This window comes from Acartia tonsa, chromosome 5 (assembly GCF_053477335.1).
Source record: "Acartia tonsa isolate MP-2025a chromosome 5, ASM5347733v1, whole genome shotgun sequence".
Taxonomy (NCBI): domain Eukaryota; kingdom Metazoa; phylum Arthropoda; class Copepoda; order Calanoida; family Acartiidae; genus Acartia; species Acartia tonsa.
The window spans coordinates 39,404,766-39,410,626 of NC_137264.1; positions in this window are offsets into that span (position 1 = coordinate 39,404,766).

The following is a 5,861-nucleotide window of genomic DNA, read 5'->3' on the forward strand; positions in this document are numbered from 1 at the left end:
CTTGAAAATATAAACTACTTGGCCCCTTTATCTACAATTTTCTATGATTAGAATCAATATTAAAAAAGGCAGTTAAAGTTTTGAATAAAGCAAAACAGTTGAGGGTTTTAATTAGGAAGAATCTATAATACATATATAGTGGTGGTAGTGCATTTTTTGTTGTTGTTCCAATGCACACAAAGTTAAAGCCGCTTGCAATAAGGATTAAAGGAATTTGGCTTCAAAAAAGGAATTTTTTTTATATGCCGTTTTTCTATCTCTTTGGAGAGATTAGTGAAAAAATATAAAGGGAATATCTTTAGAAGCAAAGCTATTATATAAATAAGTTTTGAATAATATTATCCTCATTAATTTCATAAGAAAGTAATGCTTTATGATAAGAAAATAGTTTTACTTCTGTACATTAAAAACATTCTTGATCCTTTGCAATATACAATTGATAGAAAAGTGTGTCTATTTGTAGCATTTTAAAAAGTTTTTAATAAAGAAATGTCATAAAAATAAGGATTGCAGGTTTACCTAGATTTTATTTATCATTTAATGAAAATTTTCAGAGAATACTTTTTTCCGTCACCCCTGTACTTGCACACATTATGAACACACACAGCCACCAACATGGCCAAGCATGCAAACATCAATATATAAGATTGGACTGATTGAAAAGATTTGATTTATCATCTGGCAGATTGAATTGTATTCGGGCTCTCCTCAGCCTTCAATAGGAAAAAGGCATCAGATATGTGAACATGTGGATACAGTTTTTAAATTTGTTTTGTAGCTGTCTATAGTGTCCTAGCAAAATTGGAATAACTGCTTTTGGCCTACCTATTCTATTGACGTCAGGAAATACCCTATACCTTATCTCTTTTCAAGGTTTTTTTTTCCCCCTTCTCTTTCTCTTTACTATAATGTCAACAATAAAGGTACTAAGAAAGAGAGGGAATGTCTGATTGAGCCAATAGGAGGACCGCATCGGTACATACATTTAATTTCATTGGTTGAAATTTTGTACACATCTTGTTACGAATGCATGTTTTTTTTCATTTCATACATAGATAAAAGTCAGCTGTAAACAGTATATTTTCTTAGTAGAAAGCTTTGCGGAATCAGAATTAATTGCCCAAAAATTTCGTTTACATTTAAAAGCTTCGAAACGAGGTGGATTCTTAAAAAAAAGTTAGGCTGGCTACTCGCTGGTGAGGCAAAATTATTTTTGTGAAAAATCCTCCAAAATCGAATAAAAAACTTTACAAAAATTAAATAAAATCTTAAAAGGGTTATTAACATATGATTTTGTTTAATTTTTTGTAGATTTTTAATGTGCTTTTAGATGATTTTTCACAAAAATAATTTTGCCTCACTATCGAGTAGCGAGTCTATAATTTTTTAAGAATCCACATCAGCTTGAGTCGAAAGTAAACAATACTTTTGTCTGCTAGAAATGTTCCTTCTTAGATTTGACGAAAAAAGGGTTCAGAATATGCTTCTATTCTTCTATTTCTATTATGTCAACTGAATATGTAGGCCAAAAGCGGTGGCATCTATACCCATTTTCCTAGAGCACTAAACACAGCTACATTCTTGTTGATAAAAAGTTAGTCATAACAATAACTATAAATAAAAACTTATGCTACCAAGCAACATTTTGGGGTTTATTTGCAAAGATTAAAAGGAATATAAATAAATTAGGATAATTTAATTAGATGTTATCTATAAGTTACAAAATTTTGGAAATCAAAGAATGGGAAAGGCATGAAGTTATATGTAAAACAGGCAGTCAATAGAAGGGGAAGTAAAATATGGGGTAAGTATTGAAAGGAAGAATACATAAGTAAGCTAATAGAAAGGTAAGTGGTGGATTTTTGAAGGGAAGTGATGGGAAGCTTAAACATTTTTGGAGAAAATAATTATGATTTATTTTGATTTGTGCCTTTTTTAAGCTAAATATTACCTTTCTTATTGTTGAATTTGTCCTTTATTTATTTCAATCAAAAGAAATATTTGTTAGATTTTAAAAAAAATTTTTGTATCCACTATTTTTCATCCAAACTGAGAAAGCCTAAAAAATGATTGTTTAAAATCTTTCAAAGTATTGGACAAGACTTTTATCAATATTGAAAAGATTTTGGTAGGTTAAATATAATTGATGAAGATTATGTATGTCAGGAGTTCAAAGTAATTTTGATAAAGATTATACTATGGACCAAGTGCTGTGCCTTGTGATAAGATTGTTGTCCTTTATTTGAAGTCAAGAGCTTGGAATATAATGTGTGGTATATTCTTTTGTCAAAATTAAGGTCAATATTTTATTACATGTAAAAGCTAAGAACATGGTAAATACTATAGTATAAAGTGGTAAGGCTTTATTTTCTGTAGCTAAAGATCTTAAAAATTTCTCTTCTGAATTGGTTTTGCAAATAAGCTTTATAAATGTCTTAAATTGGTTTTAGGCTATTTTCCTGACCTCACCTTATACAAATAATATTTTTAAAGTTTTTAATTAAAACTCTATTTGATTTTATTTACTACCATGCAAATATTTTCCTATATGTGATAAACCTTGTTTTAATCCCTTTCCAGATATATCTGAAAAAAAGTTTTCTTTCCAAATTTTATTCTCACATACTGTGACTCTGCATAAATTTCATCATATTTCAAATGTTTTTGTTCTATATATTTATATTTGTATTTTATTGTAAAAGTTTCGGATTTTTAGGTTACGTTTGATACGGTATAAGACTTAATGGAATATTATTCTTCATATCTCTTATTTGATTTTGTTTATATTTTATTTCATTTTACTGAATCATAGTATATACATAAAGTAACTATTCAATAATTGAATTTCTTTTGTTCTTTTTTCCCCTTTCCTGTTGTAAATATTACACTTGCAATGGACATAATACTCCTTGTTATAACAGTTATGATAAATTGTAAATAGTCTTCATTTAAACAGAATTAGTGTGCTTTTTACTCCTGGTGTAAATGGTCCTAGAAAAGTTTTTGTGAAAATTAAGATATGTTGGGTGTCATGGATATAAATGTTTCTTTATATAACAAGTTTTATTAAAAGTTTTAGTCTAGAAACTTGATAGTGAGAATAGATGTAGGGTGAGAGGAAGACTAACAGAACTGGGATCAAAGTTTAACCACATTGAAAGATATGAAGGGTGATGGAATAACACAAAGCCAGAATTATGTTAATATTATGTGGTCATAATTACTAAAGTTCACAACTCAATACAAATGACAAAAAGCTAAATAAAATTTTAAGTTTATGAATTAATTAAAACATTATTAATGTTTTAAGAAATAAAACAAGTTTTTAGATGTTATGTTTTTAGGTAATCTACTAGAATTCATCTTTGGGGGCTTCCTTGCTTGTCTTGCCCCATTATTTAATCACAGATTTCCTACCAACAAATCATTTTATTTTGAATTGCAGGATTATTTTGGATAGGGATAAACTTCAAAGAACTTGATTGGGTGATTTTTAGGACTTTCTTACCTGATTAATTCTTATGAAGATGATTTATAAACTGTAGTGCTAGACCTTTACATTGGGTGCCAAAGCACTATCATTCAAATTAATGCAGACAACTTGCACATACTTTGTCTAACTGAGGTGGATTCTTAAAAAAATTTGCCTCACTAATCGCTTAGTGGGGCAAAATTGTTTTCATGAAAAATCCACCAAAATCACATTAAAACTCTACAAAAATTAAACAAAATCATATGTTAATAACCCTTCTATGATTTTGTTTAATTTTTGTAGATTTTTAATGTGATTTTGGTGGATTTTTCACGAAAACAATTTTTTTTAAGAATCCACCTCTGGACATTGTATTGAGATGCACCTGTTTTGGGACCTACTAATCTTACTACTGATGTGACACATTTGGGCTTGAAGCAGTAGATTTAATGTCTTAAGTTATGACATGGTTTTGGACAAGTTTTAAAGCAATTACCTTCCTGACTGAAAAATAATATGCTAAATTTGCGGGTTTAGATCTTATAAAGTTTTAATTATGTTCATTTATTATAAACTTGTACTTATACAATTACATTTCGACGTAAGTTCATGCCAGAACCAAAACTATTATTTAAAGGTAATCTCAAAATCATTAAAAACTGTTACATGCAACCAACTGTAATGAGGGAAAATTCACTGAAAATATAAATAGAAAGTACTTTCAAATAACTTTCATTGAAAAGAGTTAATTAAAAGAGTGCTCTAAATAAATAGTAAATCTGCATTTATGCAGCTAAATTAATCTAGGTTAAATAAAATATATCACAGTCAAATTGAAAAATGTTTAAAAATCATTTGAAAAAATAAGCTTTACTCACATGAGAAAATATTATAAAATAGAAAAATAAAAATGCACATTTATTTGTTTTAGGCTTTATACTAAATCTAGATAAATAATAAGATATTAAGAAATGCACAAGAAAAATAGTTTTAGAAAATAAATTGTTGTAGAAATACATATAATACCTAAAGATATTATGGAAAGATAAAATAAATCCTATAAAGTAGTTGGTTGTGTGTGTTGTGTTTTGAATTGTATTTTTACTCTATAGAATTACCAAACCAAAATCATAGGTTTATAAAATTCTCCGTTTTGGCTATTTTAGGACGAGGACTAAATAGACAAAACTTTCCCATACCCCAAAAATTACTAGCCTCATGATATCTCTCTACCGAAAAATCTATCTCACTAACCGGTATGTATTACAAAAGTAGATGTTTTGAAAAAATAAGAAAAAATGATGTAATTTAAAATCATACAGTTTGGTAAAGAGATTGATAGAGAGAGAAAAGATAAAAATGGAGAGAGAAAGAGTAAGAAAGAAGGAGAGAGAGAGAGAGAAAGAGAGAGAGAGAGAGCTCGTGACATGGTGAAACCCTCACATTTTACATTTTACCAAAACTCTATTTAATTAAATGTTGGCAGTTTTCACAGCAAAGTTTCAAGTAGATCTGAAGGTTCAAATTTAATTTTAGCAAATGTTTTAATATCAAATATATAAAACAGTTGTTTGATTTAATATGATATATATAATTTCAATTTCTAAGTATGAAGGTAATTTTCAGTCTTTATGTCGATTTGAACTCAACAAAGCATTTAATATATATATAATAGATTAAGGATTGCAAAAAATAAAGAAACACTATCCCCTTTATAGAGAGATGGGATTGTGGGCTAATTATTATACTAGTCCCAAAAGGTTTATAATAACGCTTTTTATACGTTGGCTTTACACCTTTTGATTGGTTGGTTTATTGTTCAAATGTTTCAACAACTAATTTTACGCCAAAGAAGGGTTAATCTTGTGTATCATCCTTGGGGAAGTACATACATTCGTCGGCCTTTGCCTTATTAATTAAGATCCCTAGTTCCTTTAAAGTGAACTTCTTTCAGTCCAATATTTACATCTAGGTTCACTTCATCCTTCCCCAAAATACCTGAAAACATTCCCTGGACCTTATAAGAAGATTCACTTTAAAGGAGAATCATATGGGTTCAGCGGTTAGCTAGATCCTTCGCTACAGACAAAAACACCTTACTACTTTATATTATAGGATTTGCTTTCATCATATGAAGAAGAAGTGGTTAGTTAAATTTTAAAAGCAAAAGAATAAGTTATTATAATAAGTTTCGGCGGTTATGCAAAAATTTTCTTTGATATTCCTAATTCATACAACAAAACACAGTTGTTCAATCCTATATTATACAGGAGGAGCTATAATCTCCCCCCCCCCTTTTTTAAGCGAAGCTTTTTACATTTAGAATCAGCCCGTATGTCCATTCGTATATAACAATTAAATTTGATAATTAAGGAACGTTAGAATTATC